The sequence below is a fragment of the Lytechinus variegatus genome, chromosome 14 (genome assembly GCF_018143015.1).
Source record: "Lytechinus variegatus isolate NC3 chromosome 14, Lvar_3.0, whole genome shotgun sequence".
Lineage (NCBI taxonomy): Eukaryota > Metazoa > Echinodermata > Echinoidea > Temnopleuroida > Toxopneustidae > Lytechinus > Lytechinus variegatus.
In genome coordinates this window covers 5,803,624-5,829,749 of record NC_054753.1, presented here as the reverse complement: position 1 = coordinate 5,829,749, position 26,126 = coordinate 5,803,624, and the positions used below count along the sequence as shown (strand labels likewise).

Genomic DNA, 26,126 nt, shown 5'->3' with positions numbered 1-26,126 from the left:
TTTGTTCTGTGAATTTTACTCTTTTCCTTTCAATATAAATATTTTTAGCCAGGACCATCTGTTTGATAGATCCTACACTGTTATGAAATCAAACTAAAATTAAATATTGAGAATTAACTTTCATAAATGAGGGCACTGTTTCGCTGTTTCATTCATAATATATATCGCATATTTACCTTTAATCTCGCATTTTGGAATTGGATGTGACCAAAAACCATCATGAAGACATTCCATCATTGACGTACCGACAAGGTCATAACCACCTGTGCATGTGAATGTAGCGTATGTGATTGGACAACCACCAACCATCACATGACCGTGTGAGGGCGCCACGGGCGTTTCGCATTGAAGTTCTATTATAAAAAGAAATGGCGTAGAGTATCATGTGAATGTATGTAAGAGCAAACACAAATATCTCTAAATTCGAAAATGTAAAGGTGATGAATAAAATCAATTGATCATTAAAAATCCATTGACTAAAATAACTCGTCTCATCTAGATCACGTATAAATGTATGGTTTTCCAGAATACATGTTGTCTGTTTCATTTATGTTTCTTTTTTCTTTTGAACTCTTTTCTAATGTATATAAAGCAATAAGAAAACAAAATAATTTCGGTCGTTATCGAATTTTAACTATTTATAGATACTTCCACACCTGCACTGACCTACAAAAATATATCGTCGCATGAATACAACGGTAAATTGCCAATTCGTCTACTGCCATCCCGTCCACTCACCACATGGTCTACATTCATTTCGTCTAATGCCATTTCGGCCATCAACATTTCGTCTACCACCCATTTCGTCCAATCACCATTTCGTCTAATAGCCATTTAGTCTAATAGCCAGTTAGTCTATAGCCAATTCGTCTACAACCATTTCGTCTACCAACCATTTCGTCTAAATCCATTTGGTCTAATGCCAAATCGTCCATTAACCAGTTCGTCCACCGTTCATTTGGTCCAATAGCCATGTCGGCTAATTTCAGTTGGTCCAATATCCACATCGTCTACTTATCAACTCGTCCAATTGCCATTTCGTCTAATAGTCATTTCGTCCATCAACCATTAGGTCCAATAATCAGTTCGTCTACCAACCAAATCGTCTACTAACCATTTCGTCCAATTCCCAAATCGTCCAATAGCCATTTAGTCTAATAGCCATTCGGTCCAATAGCCATTTCGTCTAATACAAATAATTTGCGTTATCCGAGGAGGGAGCGAAATGACTTTAATACCTTGAAATTATTGATGATATTAGTTTAAAAAAAACCTAAAAACTATGATGATAACTACTATCGCAAGGGTCGATTCAGTGGGTACAGCAATTCAGGCACCCCCACCCCCCCCCCTAAAGCGCGCGCGCACACACACACATATAAAAGGGGGAACTAAGATGGGGAAAATGGAAAAGGGTCCTTTTATTTTAATTTGTCGCTCAATTTTTATTTAAAAAAAAGAAAGGAGAATATTGTATTCCGATATCAAAATACGACGATAAACAGATGAAAGACAATAATTATAGCCTTTTAAAGAAATATTATTGATCAATATACCCCCACCCGCAAAAAAGAGCTCTTCCCGATCTGTCCTATCTTCTTTTCTTGTACTATCCTCTCCCTTTTTGTTCGTTTCCCGTCGCTAGAAGCCCGCCTGCGCCTAAAATAAATGTAGGCCTAGTAGTATTGACAATAACGATGAGTATGTTTGTGATATACTCATGCTGTAGCAATTAATGGATATAATAATAAGAATGATAATCATCATAATTATACTAATAAATAACAATAATAATAATAATAATAAAATTCACAATAATACTACTACTAATAATGATTATGATGATCATATTACTAATATTAACAAAAATGATAATAATAAGGATAATCATAATACAAATGATATACATAATTAAAAACACTTCCATAATGCAAAGTAATCATTGACGAACAACACTAGTCAACAGTGATAAAATAAATCAAGAAGTTGAAGAGAATTAATTAGGCCCACAATCGCAAATAGAGTCGACTCGGGTCGTAGAGGGCGCTAGTGCAGCATAGTAGACCAGTATGCGTATTAGACGAAATGAATATTAGACGAAATGGTGATTAGCCAAAATGGCAATTGGACATATTGGTTATTAGACCAAATGGCAATTAGACCAAATGATTGTTAGCCGAAATGAGTTTAGACCAAGTGATAGTAGACCAAATGCAGTTAGACCAAATGGAACATGGACGAAATGAAAGTAGACCAAGTGGTTATTAGACCATTTGCCTTTAGACCATTTGGCTATTAGACCAAATGGAAATAGACGTAATGATAGTGGGCAGAGTGGCTATTGGACCAATTGGCAAAAAAATACCATTAGACCAAATGGCTATTAGACCAAATGATAATAGACGAAATGGCTATTAGACGAAATGGTGATTGGACGAAATGGTAATTGGACCATGTGGATAGTGGACCAACTGATGGTAGACGAAATGATATTAGACCATGTGGGTAGTGGACAAAATGGCAGTGGACGAAATGGCAATAAACCAATACAACAATACAAACCCACCTATAGGTATACACGAAGCGAGAGGCTGTAGCCAAGTGCCGTCCGATGCACATGTTGTATTGGCAGGCCCTCTTCGGAAATAGCAACTGTCACAGCTAAACGTAGCCAGAGCTCCTGGCGAAGATGAAGTGGTGAGCACACGTCCGTTTGTCAATAACAGTGACGGGCAGGTTACTTTATTAACAAACAATGCAATACAGAATTTTTTTTTATTTAAATTTTGCCATTTCAAGCAAACAGCTATTTTCCTTTCCCATTCGTTTACATCTACGGTACAACGGAATGGGAAGGGGGGGGGGGTGCTATCATCATCAACCATTTTTTTTTAATCGAGTGTTATCTAGAGATTAACTCCTTCATGATTTACCATATTTTTGAAGTCCGGTTCTTCTTTTACTACTAAATTACCGCTTCAAATAGCTCCGAAACCTTCAAAATCAAATTACTAAGGCCCTCCCAAAAACCCTAAGCCCTCAAACCATCACTCTTACATGTCTTAGAAGCCTCGGAAAACACATACTGGTAGAGGAATTCGGGGAAAACGACTGGACAGAACGAGGTACTCTTGATCAATTAATATCACATATATGTATCAAATCTATAGACATTACTGTAGAAAAAAATCAAAGTGATATCGTTATAATGCTATACATTTCTCTTCAGTTTATGAAGTAATATTGATAAATCTACTAGTGCTTTGTTCCCTTTGTATTTAAAAAAAACAACATGATTTTTGAAGGAACATGGTCTTTTAAATACTTCTGGTTATTCCAAAAGATTCGTATTGAATATTTATGATTTTATTAAGAGTTTATGAGTAAAAACACGTACGAGGTAATAAATCAGAGCTCGTCGATTTGAACTGACTGATTGTATTCAACGTCTGTGATGCAAAACCCTCGCTTCCGCTGACTGCAAAATCAAATGCACACAATTGGTCATCGCCGCACACGTGACTGACTCGATCATCCATTGAGAAAGTTGGTCTTTCAAAAGAAGGAGTGTAGTTATAGTTTGTGTATGATGAATAGCTGTATCCTGGTCTGTAGAAGAATAGAGATTCATTCCTCTTGACACGCCCTGTTAGATACCACAAGATATAAATAGATCAAAGTTGATATAACACTCAGTTGTTTTAAAAAAAATCACCTTTTATTCATAAAAAAAAGAATCAATTACAATAATGGGCCCAGGTTATCAGTTCTAAACGAACGTAATACAGGGCAACATAGACAGATAAATTTATTACAGTATAGGTATACATAAACAAACATATAACAAGATATAATCATTATTTACATATCAAACGCGTCAATTTCAAATTTCAAATGATTGAAAGTATTCAATCATGTAGCGTTGTCAAGCTTTCCCAAATCAATAATGCACATACGCAATAAAACACATGGAACAGGCTTACATGCTCATCAGAATCCTTATGGATGTGAATACGTACAAAGATTTCCAAACTCGTAAAATATTGTCTCCATGGATGAAGTCACCGGTATAATGACGTCATCAGGTCTCTGGAGATCATCACTTTGGTCATCATTCCAAGTACCCAGCATGCCTTGTGTGTGGAATTTAAACCGGTGTGTAACGGTGACGAAGAGGGCAAGGGCGTCGTTTCGTGCGGTAAGCTTGACAGCGATACCATTATCGAAGGAGATCGATATTCCATCTACTGCCAAATTTTCTTCTGCTCTCACAGTCACCCCTATTTCATTGAAAAAAAAAAGTTTTTTATCAATACATAATGTAATGTTACGTTCATTAGTTTTATAATATTATTTATTGAAAGACGTCGCATCAGGGTACCAATAGAAGGAACACATAGTATTCGTGAAGGTTATATACTGTAGTTTTAAACATGCTACCGTACGGGTGGCAACAATATAACAGCCGGCTCTTTATACCAAATTCTTGGCCTCATTAAAGAGAAAATGCAAAATGATATAAAGTGCGTCCCACAAAAAAAAAACGAAACCGAGATTTAGCGATGATTTATCATATCTTAATCACAAATACAATAGACAAAAAACCTTGAATTGTAAAGCTTAGAGTCCCCTCTTTCATCTCTGGTACATCATAGGAGATTTCTCATTCACGCATGAGTGATTAAAAAAATGAAAGGATATTAGGTTGGCGGGTACTATCTGGGTTTAAAAAAAGAAATCACATATTTTAAATGTTCAATACCTACTTTTTAATTTGATACCTCAATCCCCTAAAATGGTTAGGAAACTGGGAAATAACAAAGTCCTGTTTATTTGAAATAGGGCCTGAATTTCAATAATTTCATAAAATGAAGAGGTTTTACAGGCTAGCTGTCAGACTAACTCGACACTACGTTTTGTTGACGGTCAGCCATGCACGTTTGTTTACTCAAATTATGGCAATACAAGCATTATTTCGAAGGAAAATAGTTTTGTTATTTATGGACCATTTTCTGGGATTGGGGAATCAAAATAACGAGCATTCAATAACGATATTGAACGTTTTTAGCATGTGGTTTTCTTTTTGAATTTCAGATACTCCCGCCAAATGACTTTTGGGTATCCTTTCTAGAAATTGTTTTACTCACTCATGCGTAAAAGGGTAAATATTCTTCATTGTACCAGATGAAAGAATAGAGTCAAAGCTTTGTAATGATAAGTCATTTTGTCTATGGTAATTATGATTAATGTATGATAAATCATCGTTAAATCTCGGTTTTGTTTTTGTGGGATGCACGGTAGTGATACCTTTGTCGAAACATTTTCGATGGAAAAAAACATAATAGAAATGGAAACGCTTGCGTTACTTGATGAACTTTCGACGACTACCCCCTTTTAGCTAACAGAAGATTTCGATCGCTGAACGAGGAAAGGTAGAAGAAAAAAAGGAGAAATATATGTAGAAGAACGAGGAGGAGGAGGAGGAAGAAGAAAAGGAAATGAAGAAGGACAATAAGAAGAAGAAGAAAAGGAGAAGAAGGTGGAGGTGGAGAAGAAAAAGAAAAAACAGCAAGAAAAATAAAAATATGGAGAAAAACAATTTAGGAAGGAGAAGAGGAAGAAGACGATTGAAAAGAAGGAAGAGATGGAATGAGAAGAAGTAGAAATAGAAGGATGATCGACGAGGAGGAGAAGAATAAAAAACGACTGCCAGAGTACTGCTACTGTATACAGTTGGGCGATCTTTCATTTTTCCTATTATCACCATACGCACATAAAAAACATGTCAGAAAATATCATTTTTGTTTTCAAACGCATAAATTTCCAAAGTCACTTAGCAAAGCCTTATTTGTAATTTCAAGGACGTGAACTAAATACCGCTTAGTTCCCAGTAAACAGTAAAAATCTTCTTTTATCTATTCAAGGAAGTTTCACTGACCCTTCAGGTGTTATTGTTCTAACTTCTCTTACCTCGAAGATACCAAGTTCTCCTTAACGTAAAATCCGCTTCCTCGAAGCATTGCCTTCCTTCCCTTCGGAAAAACACGCTCATTCCAAACGTCCCATTGGCCTCTACATGTATGACGTCACTTCCATTAGACTTTGTAGCAACTGCCGTGAATATTGTAGCATTTGGTGTTTCTGGAAGTTAACCAGGCAATGCAAAAAATCACGTATAAATCAGCATGAATCATATAATGTAGTGAAAAAAACTTTTTATTCAGCATGAATCGTACGATGTTAGTGTGAAGGGTTTAGCAATGCTCTGTTTTTTCTACTTCGTCTACATTGCAATAATGTCAAACTAACGAGATGAAATGGAAATTCACAATACACAATAACTGTCCTGAATTTTCCTTATCATACGTGATGTGTCGTGTACATTATTACGAGTATCTTGAAAATTATCAAATTAGAAACAATAGTGTGTCTATTGGAAAAGGGGATCATACTTCTTCAAATCATTTATAAAACTGATATCAAGAAATTATTAATGTACCTTTTTTATATTTCGGGTGTTTAATAATATTACTCGAAGAAAGGAGGAGAAATCACCGAATCATCAACTTATATAAGATCATCCATGGAGAAACTCAACTTGACTTAAAAAAATGTCACAAGAAAAAACAAGATTAAGAAGATCCCATGATGAACTGTATGACGTCATATCAAAGTTCATCACAACTACCCAACTGGCTAATTCCTTCTTCCCTGAAGGAATCTCCCACTGGAATAGTGTCACAGCCGATATGGTGTCCTCCTAAAGCACTGACATAGTTAAAGTAAAACTAAACATGCAAAACCTGCAACAAAGCAAAACAGAGTAACAATACTCCCACTCTCGTCAGCCCTGAGTTACCCTTCCTGGTGGAGGTCTTCGGGGAATGGAACTACAAGGTACATGGTTATCAGAACAATGAAGTTTCGTGCTGATTTATACTTATTGAATGTAAATAATACGTTGCAAACCTTTCATTGGCAGACTCCTCGCTTGTAGTATGAACTCGTTTTCATCCAGATTGGCCAGTGTGAACTCGCCATACCCGTTAAACGTGTAATTCAGACCATCGAATGTAATAAAGTGGGGATCTCCAAAAGCAGAAGCTATATTTGATGATACAAATGCACGTTACTTTATAAAGTCTGGTCATATTTAATGTGAATTAAAACAAATGAGCGAAGGATCAAGGTTATGTCACTAATATCAGCAACATCCACAAAAATGGTGTGTAATTTGGTAAATACGGGCCACTTTTCAAATGTTGTAATGGAAAAATCAGGTACAAAACATAAAAGGATCCACCGTGTTTAATACATCGAAAAAATGCCTGTTAACGTAATATGATTGGGAAAAAAAAATATATGAAACAAAGAATAGTAGAATGTAATTAAATGGTGAAAAGAAATCAGAAATACTAAAAGCAAAACGATGCAACATTTTTTGTGTTCGTTCTCTCGCTTACAAAGAGCAAACTATTAAGAAAATATATTACACTTAAATCTTAAATGATTTAAAGTTGTATATATGTAAATCTTTTTTTTTTATTGATTGGCCGATATAATTTATATAATTTTTACCTGGTTTTGGTGGTTGATAGCTGTAACAATTATTGGGTGGTCTCACTTTGCGGTAAAGCTCACAAAAACGTTGTGGATCTCTTCCTTCGGCAACACAGCATTGCAAGTATGGGACCGTGTCAGTTAGATAGTGAGACAGAATTGGCACAGGGCCGAGTCCGGAAATCGGACTGGGCGAGGCGACACGTTGATGTTGACGCTGTGAAAAGCCTGCACCATTCCCACCAAATTCAATCAGATGGCCAGCATTGTCGTAGCAGCATTCCTGACCCGCACCAGAAACACTATTGATCAAAAAGTATTTAAAAATATGATTAGTTGTAAGTAATATAATTGGTCAAAGCGCGTCACATAACTTTCATCTCTTATTCAAATTCTGCATCGAAAACAAGCATTACATGGTCAGTAGACCAGAACGGATCAAACAACTCAATTCTCGCTTTTTCTATGTTTAAAACAAATCTATGGAATAAAAATACATACTTTTATCGACCTGTGGCTACACCTTGTTCTCTCTAGCCAGCAACTTAAAAAGTTTTAAGTGAAAATGAATTCAAATTAACACTCTTAACAGTCTTAACATTATATCGTCCAATAACCTATCTTCCGATATTTTTCTCTATGATACACACAGCAAGCCCTGTTTTTTAGTGCATCCCTCCGTTTCCATGACTTTTATTTTATCTAAATTATTTATAAAAATAGCCTTGCAGAAGGATGTTTTAACAATCGAGATTGTTCTACATTTTGTTTTACCCTCATTGTATATTTCATAATTGTATGATTTCTATTATTTCTTATAGCTTACCAAAAACATTTATCGATTTCCTTTATGATGATATCGCTTACATAGTGCATTCCCTTGTATTTATTTATATAGTTCTTTCACATTTGTTTAATATGTTGAGTCGAAATGAAATAAAGGAAACCTGAACATGATTCCTCATTTATGGCAAGACTTAGCAATTTCATTAAATCAGGGACGAATAAAGATATAATTTATATTGACTCTGAAGTGGGAATCGCTCTTATAACCTTGGAATGTTAGAGATCACACAGAGCATGGCATCCGTTCTGCCAGATGAACAGTTTTCTTCAGCCTCTCCATGCCTACAGTCCAAGAAAACAGTGAATGATCCTATATCTCTCCTTGCTTGTCTCTCTGTGCATGGACATGCTGGCCGTTGAGGGAGCCATTCGTTAAGCTCGGTGAGTTCTCGAGTTATCCATGATTGACACCATGACGTCATGTTGACGGGGTATAGCCAGTTGAGAGGTTGGATGGCGCTCCAAATTCCCCTCCTTTCAATTCTGAAAAAAAGGAGAAAAATATCAAGCAAATATTACATAAATAAAAAAACAAAGCTTTGGTTAAGGATCTGATTAATATCATGTATATGTAACTATTATGCTATTATTTCGAGTTGCAAAATGAAGTAACCATTATAATACTTTCCATTCATCGATTCTTATGAGAACATGACTCATTTAAAGTAACAATAGTAAATACTCTGCTCAATATCCTTTTCTAACAATGATATTTACAACATCTATGTTAAAGATTAAGTTTTCAAAAGTATATAACGATTGTACTATGAAATGTGATCTAGAAAGACATTTGGCATTGAATTTGCACCTTGACTTCTGTTACACAATTCTAGCCATTCTAAACATTGTTTTGCCAGAAGAGCCACTCCTTGTTCCAGGCACGCGCATAACAGTAGTTTTACCCATGCAAACGCCTCCCCGAAGTTGCGTCGCTTTAAAAAAAAGCTGACATTTAAACACTTTACGAAAGAGGATGGGACGATTCCTGTCATTAGGGCTCTGTGACAAAGTTTAGTATGACATGGCTAATCAAGATTCTATGCGCCACTGTTAAAAAACCGACCATGAAGCAGTCGCAGAGAACCAATCAGAGATGTACATTAATAATTGTAATTTGTTAGAAATATTTTTTTCAATACGGAGCTCATATTTGAAGACAAACAATAATAATAAACATAAAGACCATGCATATATTAATATTCGCATTCATTTAAGATGCAACAATAAGTTTGGATCCTAGCTAGCCTACACTCAGGTCACATAACTTATGGACAGCCACACTTTTGTAATTTTCATCATAAAAAAATATAAAGGCATGGTCACATCGCCCGAGCGTTGTTGAAACTGTCGTGGAGCGGAAGGGAAAGAGGGTCGAATTTCGCTCTCAAAATTGGGGGAAAAATCGATAACAAAAATCGAAAAAAAAAACAATCGAAATCAAAAATGGTGAATGGTAGCCAGTGGTGATAATTTTTTTCTCTCCGCTCCACGACCGCTCCAACAACGCTCGGGCGTTGTGACCATGCCTTTAAGGCCTAGTTTTTTTATTTCGATTGTCTTTTTTTTGTTCTCGATATTTCGATTTCCCCCCCGATTTTGTGAGCGAAATTCAGCCCTCTTTCCCTACCGCTCCACGACCGCTCCAACAACGCTCGGGTGGTGTGACCACGCCTTTAAGGCTTTTGCATGATTGTTTTCCATGTGTAGAACAGTAGCTCTAATCATGGTAATTCAGTCGGTTTGATTTCTCCCTTGCTCTTGCAGCAACGAACTCCCCTAATATTTAATAAATACCCCAGTAAGAACTCACGATGAATTCGTTTCATCTCGAGCCAAAATTCCAAGAGCTCCAATTATGGGAGACATTTCGCCCACATCCCTTTGAGGATAAGCATGAATAGTAATCCCAAGACGTCCTGGTTCGCTTGAATGTATCCTTGTTGTAGTATTAATGGCTTCCCAACTGATGACGTTTGCGTCACTAGAAATCTCATATACCACAACATCGACTTCGTCAACATCAGGGAGCTCGGCAGGATCCCAGGTAATGGTGAGATTGCCGTCGGGATTACTGTTGAAGGTTACAGGGGATATTTCGTCTCCTGAAAAGGATGAATAATATGACAATACTAATGCATCGATTGATCAATTCATGAATCAAACCAGTGGAGGTGCCGTGGCCGAGTGGTCTGAGGCGCCTAACTATACATGGAAAGTCCGGAGTTCGATCCCCGGCCGCGGCACCTATGCCCGTGAGCAAGGCATTTAATCTACAATGCTGTTTTATCCTGCTTTCAAATAAATGGAAATGATGTATGCATTATTGGTAACTAGGTGTGCACTTGTTCAAAAAATTAATGTTGCTCATTTTAAAAGAGGGGTGATATGAAGTTTATTATTAGAATCATATGATGGAATTTGGTATATTCGAGGCATTGATTGGGGTACAGGACATAGCATTAACGTGACTAACGTTTGAATTAAAGGGTGAGTTGCGCATGATTGCATCTCGTTTTCCTCCTCGTATTAATTGAGTTAACCAAAGAGAATCTATATAAACAATAACCATGATAACACCTTGAATTTTTCAATGCTTAATTACACCCAGTAGATGAAAGGACACAACTCTTGAGAGTATCTTACCAAAAAGAAGCAAAGCTATAATAATGCGATTCGGTCATTAATCATTCTTGTATTATGGCATAGTGGAATAAAAAAAGAGAATTTTTAAAGTGCAAATCCTTAAGATGAAAAAATTTCCTGTTGTAATGTGTTAGATTCTTTGAATAGCAGGAATATGTATGCTTAAAGGGGATTTCACCCTGACAAAAAGTTTATTGTAAAAATAGCAGAAAAAATAATAAAAAATATTGCCGAAGGTTTGAGAAAAATTCATCAAATAATTAAAAAGTTATTAGAATTTCAATTATTTGATTTGTGACGTCATATGCGAGCAGCATTCCTACATAGTGAATGGTGAAAAGTCAATGAAATGTAATTTTCTCAGAAAATTGAAAATGGTTTTCTCTGCACCTTTTGTATATCAATAGACAAATCATTTCACACCCAATCATGAATAGAAAACAAAATTAAGTCATCACGAATCATACAAAATTTGAAATTCATGCATTTTATATAACATAACACATGGGGCAGCTGCTCGTTTATGACGTCACAAATCCAAAACTTTGAACTCTAATAACTCTCTTACTCTTTAACGGATTTGCCTCAAACCTTCACCAATGTTTTTTATTATTTTTTTTTTCTTCAGGGTGAACTTCCCCTTTAAGCGTTTATTTGTTTGGACATCAAAAGGAAATAACAAAGTGTTTCCTTTTTTCTTTCCCAATTAATGCGATGATGGATTTGAAATATTTAAAAGTGTATCCTGAAATGTCTTAAGAAATGCAAGTTTATTGTCTTGAAGCATTGATCAGGAATATAAAGTATTGCATTGCTTGCTAGATGTATTTGATGTTACACAAACATTTTATTTTCTTAATCCATTACGCAAATTAGGCCTTTAGAATATGAGAAAGGAGCAAGACCATCAGTATGCTTACAGGCTTGAGGAATGTTGCATGAATACCATTGGACAGATACAGTTTTATGAGAAACATAGTGGAATTGGGGGAGTATGAGGCATCGATTGGGGATAGTGACTTGTTTTTAGTGAGTTGCGCATGATCCCATCTCTTGTTCATTCTTGCATTAAATTAAGTAAACAAAAGTGAATTCAAACAAGCAAGTAACACTTTTGATTTCTAATGTTTTTTGTACGTTCAGTAGTATGACAAAAAATCACAATTCTTGAGAGTTTCTTTGAAAAGAGCAACATCTTGATCACTGCAATTTTGCAATATTTGTATTGAGCATAATGGAATTAGAAAAATGATAATTTTGACGAAGGTTCAACAACCTTAGGCTAGGAGTTGTGATGTGATAATATATTCTTTAAATACTTGGTGTGAGCATGTTGCAAGTGTTTACTTGTTAAGATTTCAAAGGGGAATAACATTAAGATTTTCTTATTAATGCAAGGTTGAATCTGAAATGTACCATGTACACATTTACTCTGCACCGCTTTGTTCCAATTTACCTCTTCCAGACATGATGTTTTACTGATGAGATGAGCTGATAGCGAGTTGAAGATCAGAAGATCAGAAGATTTCATGTTGTAAGTTATTGATATTTTTTAGAACGGTAGGCCTATATAATTTCTTCTTTTTCTTACTATCATTATTGTTCTTATTCTTCCTCTTCTTTTCTTCTTCTGTTATCTTCTCTGTTGTATTTTTCTTCTCCCTCTCACGTTTCCCTTCTTCTTCTTCCTTTTTTCTTCTCCCCTCCTCTTCACGTTCCAATGATTGCCTTGTAATATTTAATTGATGCTCCTGTTCCATACATACTGTTCGTTAATCACTGATTTTAAGATGTTTACTTTGTCAATTGCATGTTCCACACAGCCCAAATGGAAATCAGTCTGTGAACTGTTTGGGCCTTTTAACCGTGTATAAATAAAATAAATCTTATCTTAAAGTGATTGGTTAACATTGGTTTGACTTTAAAAAAAATCTGAGCTAGAAGGTCACACTTGTCACCTGTGTCTGTGATGTTACAAAAATGAAGCCCCCCAAAAATTGCTTTCGAAACTAATTATTAAGTGCTTCAATAATGGAAATATAAAGTGACCGGAAACGCCATCTTACTTTCATCCCATACACTTATGTGTACTATTAACGCGTCTATAAGACGCCTATTTACAAAATCAGGGTTTGCCTTGTAGTTATAGCTTTTCATTCTCAATGATGGTTGTTTTCAGGGTTTATTAGTTCTAATACATGCAATTGTACACATATTTCATCTTGGTTTGAGAATTTTTTTAATTGGCTGCTCACAAAGTTAAGCAATACCTTTAAAAAATCAAAAGGATATCCTTAAATGTCCAACCAAGAAATGCAAGGTTTACTGTTTTGAAACATTAGGATTTATAAAACATTGTTTTACTTGTACGTAGTTTTTGAGGTTAAACGTATATTTTTCGTCTTTATCCCTCACATAAAATAACTTATAGATCCAAATTGGATATTTAATGTAAAAAGGCAATGCCATGGTGTATGCTCACCAACGAGAGGATTGTTGTGTAATTATGAAAAGACGGACATGATGATGTTTTAGTGTTTTAAGGGATGGAATTGGGAGTGATTGATTAGGGGTAAACAACAAAGCATGGAAGCGTTACTTTTGGTGAGTTGAGCATGAGTGCATCTCGTTTTCACCCTTGCATTAATTAAGTAAACTAAAGTGAATGTATGCAAATGGTGGAATTATATCAACGAGCAACACTGATATTTTATTTTTCTCATTCAGTAGAATGAAAAGACGTAAGTCTTGGGTTTCTTACAAAAGCACATGTTGGATACCGCCATTCTGACATTACTGAGCAAAACGAGAAGAATGTATAACAATCTCAAGATGTGGAACTAGCCTGTCATTGTAATAGTTTGTTTTTATCCGGCGCATGTATGCTCCAAGTGTCTGTTTGCTTAGTTTTAAGAAAGAATACCATGTGTTTCTTGTATGCAAGATGGAATTAAATATTCAAAAGGTGGTTATCCTCAAATACAATGTCCCAAAGTGCAAGGTTTATTGTTTTGAACCATTGATTAGGAACATAAATGTATTACCTGCACTGGAGTTTGATGTCATGTAAGCATTTCGTTCTTTATTCCTTGCAATAATGATGGAGACTATAGTAATACTTTTAATATGCGTATATGGAATCTAATAGACCAGTTCGTAGTTACTTCATGGACAATTTTGGTAAAATGACCTTTCATTTCTTTCATTTTGATCAAAAGAGTCTAGGCATGATCAGAGGAAGGTCATTTGTACTGGAGTGACATGGTGGATTACAATCTAATGAGATAAGCACCAACTTTGATGTCTTGATTATTCATATATTCTTTTGAATTGTGGTATTCATTTACATCCACAAAAAAACAATGCGTCCACGAACGACTGGTATTCACAGTTTCCCAAATATACATTGTACAGCATGTAGCTATGATTTGATTTAAAGTGTGAATGCACCAAAGAGTCAAGACCTTCATAAAGTGTTCATTGGTGTGCTATTCTAGTCACCTGGTCTATACAATTTCTTCATCCTGCTAAGTAAGGCAGGTTTACCTAATATCTTACTTTGAAATCTGCCTATCATAATGAAAGAAATGAAAGGTCATTTGACCAAAATTGTCCATGAAGTAACTACGAACTGGTCTATAAACCAATAACCAACTGACCCATTAACTTACGGATTAATTCATTGGGCGGTCGCTTTATTTTAAAATATGCGAAATAAAACTTATACGAAACGAAGATTACCTATATTGAAGCTAGCATCGCAGCTTGATTTTCCAGGATTACGTGTGTAGTACGCACGTCTGTGCAACTCTAAGCAACATTGAGTAGCAGACAATGCATGGATCACTATAAAAAGTGCAAGCGATATAGCGCCATCGGGAAGAGCGCCAGCTACGGCAGTGGACCGATAAGAGCAGGGTTTTTTTCTCATGGCTTCGGATCAAGCTGACGTCCCTCTGAAATCGTCGTAGATCCTGGGCCCCGTTGAGTAATCCGGACGTTTTGGATAGATATTTGGGCAGCGTGTGTTTGAGTTATCACCACCTGGTCAACCTTTGGCACGTTTCGGGGAGTTTGGAGCTTCAGAAAGAACCATATTTTCATCGTACTTTTTCATCGTGCACTTTCATATTTCGCGGTAGTGCATTGCATAATACATGGGCCCATGACTCGTTTTCGGCTGTGTTATAGCCGTGGACATTGATTTTCACGCACGCGTACGTAATCGCCGTACAGACTGTGAGCGTGTATCTTTCGCGTACGTCCGTCGCGGAGCTGAGCCACTATGCGCGATCGGTTGGCCGCAACGCTCCCACCCGTACCCTGGATCAAATGTGCGGAGCTGAGCCCTCAAGTTTTCAACTCGGACTTTGCTACGGAGCCTCCACTTCGCGCACCCCAGTCCCGTCGGCGTGCCTCCCATCACATCATCCAATCTTTTCCCTGCGTAAGCCTAGAGCAAGTCTTGACTTAACAACTCCGTCAGCCAGTGGACTTGCTCGAAGCCTTTTCTCCCCAATATCCAGGTAAGACTCAGTTATCTGAGAACTTACTGCTTTATGCACTCTGCTCACACATAAATACTTTGTTAAGCCAGGAGACTCAGGCTAATATTGTAATGATGGTTACCGACTATTCAGTCATGTCAGTGCAACGTATGATTATGATACCTTTTCTATTCTTGTTGTAAAATATAATCACTTATCATAGACTTAGCCCAAACTGCGGTCTACGTATACAACAATTGGCGTAGTCGGCTAGTTGGTCGACTGCCGTAGCTGGCGCTCTTTCCGATGGCACTATCGCTTGCGGTTACACGGGCCTAATCACTAGTGGCAGGCCATAGATATTCATTCGAGCCAACCCATTGCTATTTTTTTATTTTGATATGGCTGATTGACAAAGTGTATGCATATGATTGTCCATCTAACACTGATTCTATTTTTGGTAATTACTGAACTTCCTTTTCCCAAATTGGGAAGAAATATCACCAATTTTGGACTATATTTTGACTGGCGGAAGGATTAGGGCTATTTTGCTATTTGAGGTGATGAATCTGCCCCCCCCCCCCGAAGGTGTCTTCAAACACGCCAATTTATTTTTAAAATGAGCCGGTCGAGGGACCCTTTCTGGTCAGATATGGATTGCCAGATATATATCCTATCCACTGGTAGTAAACATTCGATCCCCGAATTTCATCCTTATTTTTTATGAATTTTTTAACGTGCCATTTTAACACATGAGTCTATGGGGAATGAATTAGGCCTGTGAAACCTTGCACTTTTTATAGTGATCCATGCATTGTCTGCTACTTGCTCACAATATAGCTTTGAGTTGCACAGACGTGCGTACTACACGTGGTTTGTTGTCTCCTGCGCATAGATTTTGTACAATACCAATGTCTAATCACGGATTTATAATCTTTCAAGTTTCAATCAATTCACAGTGACCATCATACACCAAGAAAAACAGATATGAATAGAAATATTACATGTAGATTACTATTTCACAATGATTTGTAGGTCCATGCACAAATCAAGAAGCTTCCGAGCATGGCTATTTAACAGTTCTTACCTACAACAACAGTTCCGACATAACTGAATATCGAGCCTCCGTCTAGTGAGAGCCGAACATCTGTGACCCCGGAAACAAACATCGCTGGGGTCACACAGGTAACGCTGTTGGTCGTCGTCAGATAACCTTTTACACGGTAGATTCCAAAGGCGCATTCAATGTCTCGAGTTGATTGCTTGAAACATTTGCCCGAAATTATAACACTGGTACCACCTAGCATTGGTAGCGTCCGAGGGGAAATGGTTAGTTGTTCTGTTGATAGTGCAAATGAAAAAAAAAATAATCATGTGCAAGCATGGATACATTAAGATGAATTCAATACAAGCAAGATATGGGACAATCGTGTATATCTCATCGAATTTCAATCCAAACATTCAACAATTAAATTATATTTTGTGAAGTTAGTAACATCGAGCGTTTAAAAACAAACTGCTCTTGGACGTCTCTCATAGTCGGTACAGTTTTAATCAATATATTTCGAATACATGTTAGAATCCACTCAATAATTTAGCGCAACCCCATAGTGCCAACACCCAGGTTCTGTTCATTATATGAGAATGTGCTAAGAATGTAATTTTTTTCACAAAGCAAAATACTGACATGTGATCAAAATTGGATGACAAATAGCAAAGTTATATAAATTTTAAAGATTTGCATTATTCCTTTGAAATAGTTCTACTAATGTCTTATCCATGTTCCCGTACGTAAGGGGGGGGGGCAGACTGCCCCCCTCTGACGAGTCACAAGCGACAAAAAGGAAGCAAACAAGGGAAAGAAAAAGGAAAAAGGGAAAGAGAGAAAAAAGGGGGAAGGGGGAAAAAGAAAAAAGAGTTTAAGAGAAAGGGGAAAACAAAATATCGGGTCTGCAGACTCTAGGGAAAAAATGATAAACTGTCGGGCACACGGGGCTGTTCCAACTAATTTTTTTTTTTAATTTCGATCATCTTTGTCGGTAACTGTCAATAAAACTGTACACTTTTTTCGGTAAATTGTCATTTTTACGCAATGCTACTTTTAGAGCTCTCTGTACCGATAGTGAGGACGGACTGGGCTGACAAGGGGCAGGAACAAGGTAAATAATAACATTTAGGTAATATTATAACAACAATTCCGGTCGCGCTACGCACTCCTATCATTTTTTAATTGGATACCAAAGATGAATGATTTGTTTTCAGGTAAAAATATAAAAAATGTTCTGCTCGCACTTCCGCTCGCGTCAATTGATTAGTTAGAAACCAATTTGTTCACGGTTATAAAAAGTATAATATCCAGTTCTTAGGCCGGAATATCTAAAATTTCAGCTTGCGCTTCGTGTTCATATATAACTGCTTAGGTATATCAATCCTGTTGATAGTTAAATGAAGTGCTTAGAATGTCCGGTTTTCAGGTCGGAATATAAAAAATCAAAGATATAAAAACATATCATTAGAAACCAATTTGTTGACAGTTTCGAGCTTGGCACTCGCATAAAATTCCATCCTGTTCATAAATCAGTGAAGTGCTTAGAATGTAACGTTTTTCAGGTCGAAATATGACAAATGTTCAGCTCGCGCTTCGCGCTCACACAAATTAATTGTTTTTAACTACCATCCTGTTCATAATTAAAAAAAAAGTGCTTAGAATGTCCAATTTCCAAGGGGGAATATCTCAAATTTTCGCCTCGCTCTTTGCGCTCACATCAATTGATTATTCAGTTAGAAACTAACTCGTTCATGGTTACTAAGAGTGCTCAGAATATCCAGTTATCAAAGGAGAATGAAACCTTTGGAAAAAGACAGCTTGTGTAAAAAGAGAAAAATCAAAGAAACAGATCAACAAAAGTTTGAGAAAATCGGACAAATAATGACAAAGTTATGAGCATTTGAATATAGCGATCACTAATGCTATGGAGATCCTCCTATTGGCAATGAGACAAAGATGTGTGATGTCATTTGTGAACAACTCTCCCCATTAGTTTACTATATACATGTATTTCACTTAAAATTGCCTCTTTTCTCACATCTATCAGTTGATCATGTGTTGTTTAAATTGGAGGGCATGTAGTATTAAAGCACATCATGGATAAAGAGTTTGTACCACCTTATATAAAGAAAAGGCAGCAACAGACATTTTGGGGGTATTATATTATAGTCCATCAAAGGAAATGTTGTTCACATGTGACATCACACATCCTTGTTGCATTGCCAAAGAGAGGATCTCCAATAGCATTAGTGATTGCAATGTTCAAATGCTCATAATTTTCGCAATATTTGTCCAATATTTCTCAAACTTTCTTTTTTCTTATTCGTTGAATTTTCTGTTCCGTAACAAGCCTACGTGATCCAAAGGTTTCATTCCCATTTAAGTGGAAATATCAAAAGTTTTAGTTCGGGTTCGCGCCCGCACGACTGTTTAGATACCCATCCAGTAAAACTGCTTAGTATGTCTAGTGTCCAGTTAAGAATATTAATTTTTTTTAGCTCGCGCTTCGCGCTCGCATAATTTATATAATTTATTAAGGAAGATACCCATCCTATTCGTAATTAAGTGCACAAAATGCATCGTTTTAGGTCGATTTTTTTCAGCTCGCGCTTCGAGCTCCAATTTGCAATTATTATTTTAGTGTAAATTGACCTAAAACTGTGAAGTTGATATTCAAGCAATGAAAATCAGCCCCCCTGAAAAATAATATGCCTATACGTCCAACCCTACTAACCCCCCAACCTTGCCCATCATTGTGCTTGCCCCCCCCCCCTTTCCCCGACGAAATATGCCAGGTACGCCTCTGTTGCCGTTCTTTTTGTATCTTATTGTATTAAATGAGGTTTAATAAACAAATACTCCGAAGAACTGAACCAGTTGGATTGACAACTGATAAATGCACTATTTATTTCTTGCAACTTTTTTTATCATAATGGAGACACATCATTTACACATAAAAATAAAAAAGAACAATTATGATTTATTTAAATGTCAATAATTTCGTTTTTTGTGATCCAAATTTGATGAAACTCTCAACATTAATAACGAATGTTACTCTCCTATTTTATTTATGTATGTATCTTGTTCATTATTGCAAACTTGCAAAGTGTTCGATTTTCATGTCTGAAAAATATGAGTTATTTGAATTAAATAATATTTTTATTTTGAAAGATTTGACAATGATAAACCTGACTGAACCACAAAAACAAGGGCAACTCCACATGACCAGAAAGGAATAACAATTTGTTTTACATGACAAATAGGAGAAAAATAAAAATAGTTCATACAATGACAAAAAAGTATGGAGTGGATGACGTCTGAAAAATATGATCTCGGGCTTCGCGCTCGCAATTTATTATTCTTGTCTTTGAATTAACTCTAGTCTTTTAGTTAGCACTACCGCCCCATTGGTGGAAGCTGGATGCGTCCCTGCGTCCCGCCCTGAATTGCTTATATTTCTATTGCCGATGGCGTGAAATACTCCAACATGAATGAGATAAAGTCTTCTTGAATAATGATTATTATTTTTGCGATTTTGGTTGCCCCGCGTCTTGGATGGGGGGATTAGAGGAAAATCCAGAAAAAAAACGAAGAAAAGTAATGGTGAATTACTGAACATACTGATAGTTCACATAAAACAAATTTCAACCAAACTCGACAGGCTAATAAACAAACAAGCAAAAACATGTACTCTTTTCATTGGGCTTCCCTCGGTCTTGGCTGAGTTGGCCTCGGAATCAGCTCTTTCAATTAATGAATGTACATTTCTCTGTACTGGTACTAATTGAATCACAATTTTCGAAAAACATCCTACCTGCATTTTCACACGCTGCGTCCATAATCTTCAAACCATCGACTCTAAACAACCACATCCCTGGTTGACCCATGTTTGATTTTGTCTCGATGTCGATGATCTCGGGTGTCCTCGAACTTTCTATCGTATAGTAATTTGTACCGTCTCCAGCATCAAATCCAGCCTACTAATGCAAGTATATGACAAAATTAGGCCTATGACTACATTGTATAATTGTCATATTTATTTGAAATTCAGTCTGCAATCATTGTAAACTATCATTTGATTAGTAGAAGCATATACTCAATTCATTTAATTGTATGTTTTTGTGATTGTTACATTTTTACCGTTATGCTGTCTATTGTTCATACATGCTTTATAGAAAAGTGAATATCAGAGTGGATGGATATCTCGATACAAGGAGTTTGATAATCGTTCACAAGTGGAGGTGCCGTGGCCGAGTGGTCTAAGGCGCCTGGCTGTATATGGAAAGCCCGGGTTCGATCCCCGGCCGCGGCACCTATGCCCTTGAGCAGGGCAATTAATCAACAATGCTCTTTTATCCTGCTTTCAAATAAATGGAAATGTCATATGCATTATCAGGTTTGCACTTGTTTTTAAAAAATGAAATAAAATAAAACAATATATGTAATTAAACACTTGTACTCGCCTGAGCATTTTTTTCCGGAGCGCTTTCTTGGCCAGTCCATGTGATATCATTGTAGATCATTATTACTCCGCAGTAATCCCCATCCGTCAAGAGAACACACTGGAATGTATTCAACTAAAAACACAATAGAATTACCCCCCAAAAATCGTTTAGATCATACCTTATCAATAGTGCAATCACATTTATGTTTTTTTACGAGAGCTCATAGACGTGACAGCTTGCTTATAAGAATGAAACATCGAAAATATATGGACCCCATGGCACTGGGAATCACCGGTGCTACGTGTAATATTTCTTCAAGGCAATACCCTCAAGAATTACGAACGGTGTGACAAAATTGAGATATTTAACCAAAATGACCTTTATTTACTTTACCATGAATATGCAGATTTACATCATTCGTATGCTCAATTTTACTTACAAGCTCCGACGGATCGAGTGCGTCATAATAAGCCACATCACTCCAAGTTGCTATGAACATCCAGGTTGCTTTGAATGTGTCCCGATCCGTTGAAACATTACGAACAATCCCATTGACTCGTTCGAAAAGTTCTGTTGTCTGATTGGTTAGAAGTAGCTGTCTATACATGACGTCACCATGACCCATTCCATATGAAGTATCGATATCAGTCCAGAATGGCGCGATGATCGCACGATTGTCATCCAGGGAAAGGGCTCGGGTGAGTATGAGTTGATGGCCGTCGAGAAGGAAACAGCGCCGTTGATATTTACCTATTCGCATATTAAAGGAATGGTTCATTTATTGTTTAATTTTTTGGTGGCGGGGGGGGGGGGGGGTAAGAAGAAAGTAACTAAATGGAGGCAAAGTGAGAATGACGTCACCTGTATATACAAATGCATTGGTTACCATTCTGAACTCAATATTACCTTAATTCAAGCTCTAAAAGTTTAGATTCAATTATAAAAATGTAAAGATACAATTTAATGCAGTTTTACAGAACGTTTTGCTGCTCACTTCAAACATAATCGAACGAGAATGACAACTTAAAAAAAATCTTCCATCAAAGTTTTTGAGAAAAAAAAACTCATTACATTTTATGAGCTCACAATTTGTTATATTTTGGGCTAATAGCTCAGAATTAAACAAGACCATGGTTTAAGTTAAACCAGAGCTTACAATCCAGGCATTTAAATTTTTTGTCAGGTGAAGTCAATCAAATGATGACTGTGAAAGTTTACGCTGTATCGTATGTCTTCAATAGCTCCATGGCTGTATGAATAGAAAATAACTGTGAAATAGGTATTCAATCAAAACCTGTAACATGTTCTGGGGTCCGTTGCAGAAAGAGTTGCAATAAACTGCAACTCTGAAAGTCATGCGCAAGTTGATTTTCAACCAATGAACAGCGCGCATTTGGGACTTGCGATTGATTTTGGCTTGCGTTTAAACGCAACTCTTTCTGCAACGGGCCCCTGTTAAATTATTAAACATTTAATTTTGAAGACAATATAACATTCATTAAAAGAAAGCATTAGGAAAAAAACTATCTTGGGTAAAATCCATAGCTTAGAGCTACCATAAAATCATGAATCTCTTTAAAAAAATCCATGGAAGGCCTACTATTTAACTTTCTACTTACATATAGGTTTTTGTAATCGACGCCAAATAAAGAAAAATTGGTGGAGATAACGATCTCACCAGAGTTCCCATCATCTCCTTTAGCAAGAAGAGCGTCCCCTTCTGCCGTTCCGTGTGGGAATAATAATTGAGCTGTAATTCCAGGGGAAAAATACATAGTGTGACATGTGATAGTATTTTGACTGTAAAAACTTTTTTTATGATTAAATCCTGCTTTAAGCATTGATAGTTGATACCATTAAGGAATTTCCTGATGTACATTTTGTCTTGCCCACAAATGAATTTGGGCATACGTGCGCAATTCGTCCTCTCGTAATGCTTTCGAACATGTTTAAATAAAAATAGAGATAATTAATCGAAATTCCCCCCCCCCCCAAAAAAAAAACAACGAAAAAATTGTATGAAATTATGAAAATACAAATATTTCCCATTGCATATTCTCTAATACCTTGGTATTTGGAGATGCTAGGATGCACTTTTTTTAATGAATATTATCGGCAAGGCAGTTCCCATATTTATTGCATGCTTTGGCCTGACCAAAATTGCTGTTGGTCTTATTTCAGGTCACATAATTTTTTGTTTGAGCTGGACAAGTACCCCATAAACGTATCAAATATTTTTTTTTATATTGATTAAACTGAACTAAATTGATTAATCTCAGTGAATTGTGTATATAGAGGGACTGATTTGTAATGGTTCTTATGAGCTGTGATGTAGCACGTGTGTAAACATTGTAAATGGGAGTGTGAAATGCTCATGAGCGTTCAGAGTGACCAATTTACTCTGTGTCACTAAAGGCACTTTCATGCTGACAGCCGAAGTGGAGTTTCTCCGGAGTTCAGAAGGAGTTACTCCACTTGACAATGCTTGGGCAGTTTGAAAATTCTATGGTTATTTCAAATCAGAATCAAATCGAAATATTCAACCAACTTCGAGAAGAGGGTTACACCGGAAGTGCGGTGTCGCCTATCCCATTCATGTCCACATGGAGGAGATGCGTTAAAGGGATGCTCCGGACTGAATATATTTATATCTCACTAAATATAGTAAAATTAAAAGAGCAAAATGCTGAAAATTGTATCAAAATCGGATAACAAATAAAAAAAAGTTATTGAATATTTGCATACTGCGAGGAAACTACCTTAGAAAATGCAATTAAGATCATATTAGAGAGAGTCGAGCAGCCTTTGTCAAAATAATGTTGGTGGACTGGGACAACCGATATAGATTCGCAACGGACAAACACTTTCAAATATGTCGTTGTTCTTGCATTTTCAATGGAATTTATCCGTAATGGCGAAAAGTCCGAAATAGTTCATCTGGTAACCATGCATATGTTCTTATAAGTGCTGTATGTATTGAGTTCTTTGTACAGCCTTTTTGTTTATCGGTAAATATGATTAGACAAGTTATTTAAAACGTATATCGAGTGAACAAATAACCACTGCTAGGGTTTACTAGTTCAATAACCACGAGTTCATTGTCAAGGAAATAATTAGTTCCTACTCGTTTTATTGGAGGAGAAATATGTGATGATATAGATTTGGTTTCATAAACGCGGAAAAATATAAACGAGGAAGTGAAAGTTTTGTAGTATTGTATAATTTTTCTTTTCGAAGAATATATTCTTTATTGTTGGTATCGCTTACACAAAAGTCACAAATTTGAGATATGATCACTCAGAACCTCGAATTATAAAATTACTGAATAATCGTAGGAAGGATTTCTAACAGAGTGCGTTGATTATTATGTTTTGATAAGTATCAGCCAGTAGATCAATTGCTAAGTCTTATATGTTACAGGATCTAGGTGTCCTTCTCCAGTTTTCAAATTTCTCGGAAATTTTAATTATCTATCAAGAAATAAAACATGTAACCGAGGTTGTGACTGTTGACACATTAAAGGACTGTTTAAGATCAGTAGTTTCTTTATTTACACACTCTTTTTATATGCACTGCAAACATGCACAAACATGACAAAATAATGCAGACATAAACCGTTTGTTTTATTTTCTAAAAAATAATCGGTAAGCGATCAGAATGGCCGTTATTCAGTATAAGGAATAATAGGACTCTGATTCTTCCCTAAATATATATACCAGGGGGGCGTTTCATGAAAGGACTTGTCGGACGTTTTATCCGACAAGTCCCATTTTATCCGACAGTTACCATAGGAACAGTGCCTCTCAGCCAATCAAAATCATGGAAAGATGTCAGATCTGACAACTTGTCGGATGAAAATATTGATGAAACGCTCCCCTGATCACTTCCTCAACGATCATGTTCGATACCGATTGAATGATACAACTTGCAGTCACAGTGGAAACGCTTGATATTTACAATTATTTCACTTTGTGTACATCATTGACATATATACTTATAACTACGCTCGGTAGATCAATCGATTGTATGTTTCATGTCACATCGTACTGCTAAGATTATACGTCTTTGCAATGTGCCCACAGTGCAGTAAATCATATAGAATAGTCATTAACCTAGAAAACCACACCCTGTCAATTTTAGCGTTACTCGATATCCATGATATCACTTCATACATGAATGTTCCGGGATCAGTTTACTAGGCAGCTGTGTATAAGTACCGGCAAATTTCACATCTTTTTATATCGCAAACATTATGTAATGTGCAAATTATTGATATGGCATAGGCAAAGGGATATTGCCATTACGGGAAAAATAAAGCTTTTGAAAATGTTTGCCCTTTCTAAAAGCATTATTATGATGACATACATAAAAATATATTTTTGAAACAATAATTATTATACAGACAATACGTATGAACCTTTAGCCTACTATAAATGTAAACTGTGATCATTACTTTTATAAATTGCAGTTATTCACAAAAGATAAATGATTTATTTATCTGCAAAAATGCTTCATCTGTTTTTGTATTATAATGAAATATATTTTCACATTTTACTTCAGGAACGATTAGATATTTAATAGCCAAATAAGATATACTTATTTAATGGAAAGCTATACATGCTAGAACAGACCTTTATTCCATGAACGTGCATAATGTAGTCTAAATATTTTTACTTTTAACATATCCACTACACATATGCCTTTATCTTATCTTTAGCAAGATACGTTTGTTTATGCAGGTATAATTCTTTCTTCTATACTCTGTCTTAAAAAGGGATATCACCCCCCCCCCCTTACAAGCCAATGAGTCCTTCAAGGTTGAATCATTGAAGCATTTTATCACGGACCTACAACAACCCATGGTTTAATAAACATTTTAATCCGACAAATTGTCAGCTTTGACAACTTTCCTTGAGCATTATTGGCTGATAGTAATTGTTACCATAGTAGCTCTTAGATAATACAGTACTTGTCGGATAATACGTATGACAAGCCCTTTGACATGTTTGATGACACGCCGGGCCCCTGAATGACCGAATGTATGATCAATTCAGTACCAACGTTTAAAAGGGTTCCTAGCCAATAGATTCATTACTT

At 36.3% G+C, this 26,126-nt stretch overlaps 1 pseudogene; it reads right to left on the bottom strand.

The window, feature by feature from the left end:
• The window catches only part of LOC121428152, a 34,974-nt pseudogene that overhangs the window by 3,722 nt on the left and 5,126 nt on the right, over positions 1 to 26,126 (bottom strand).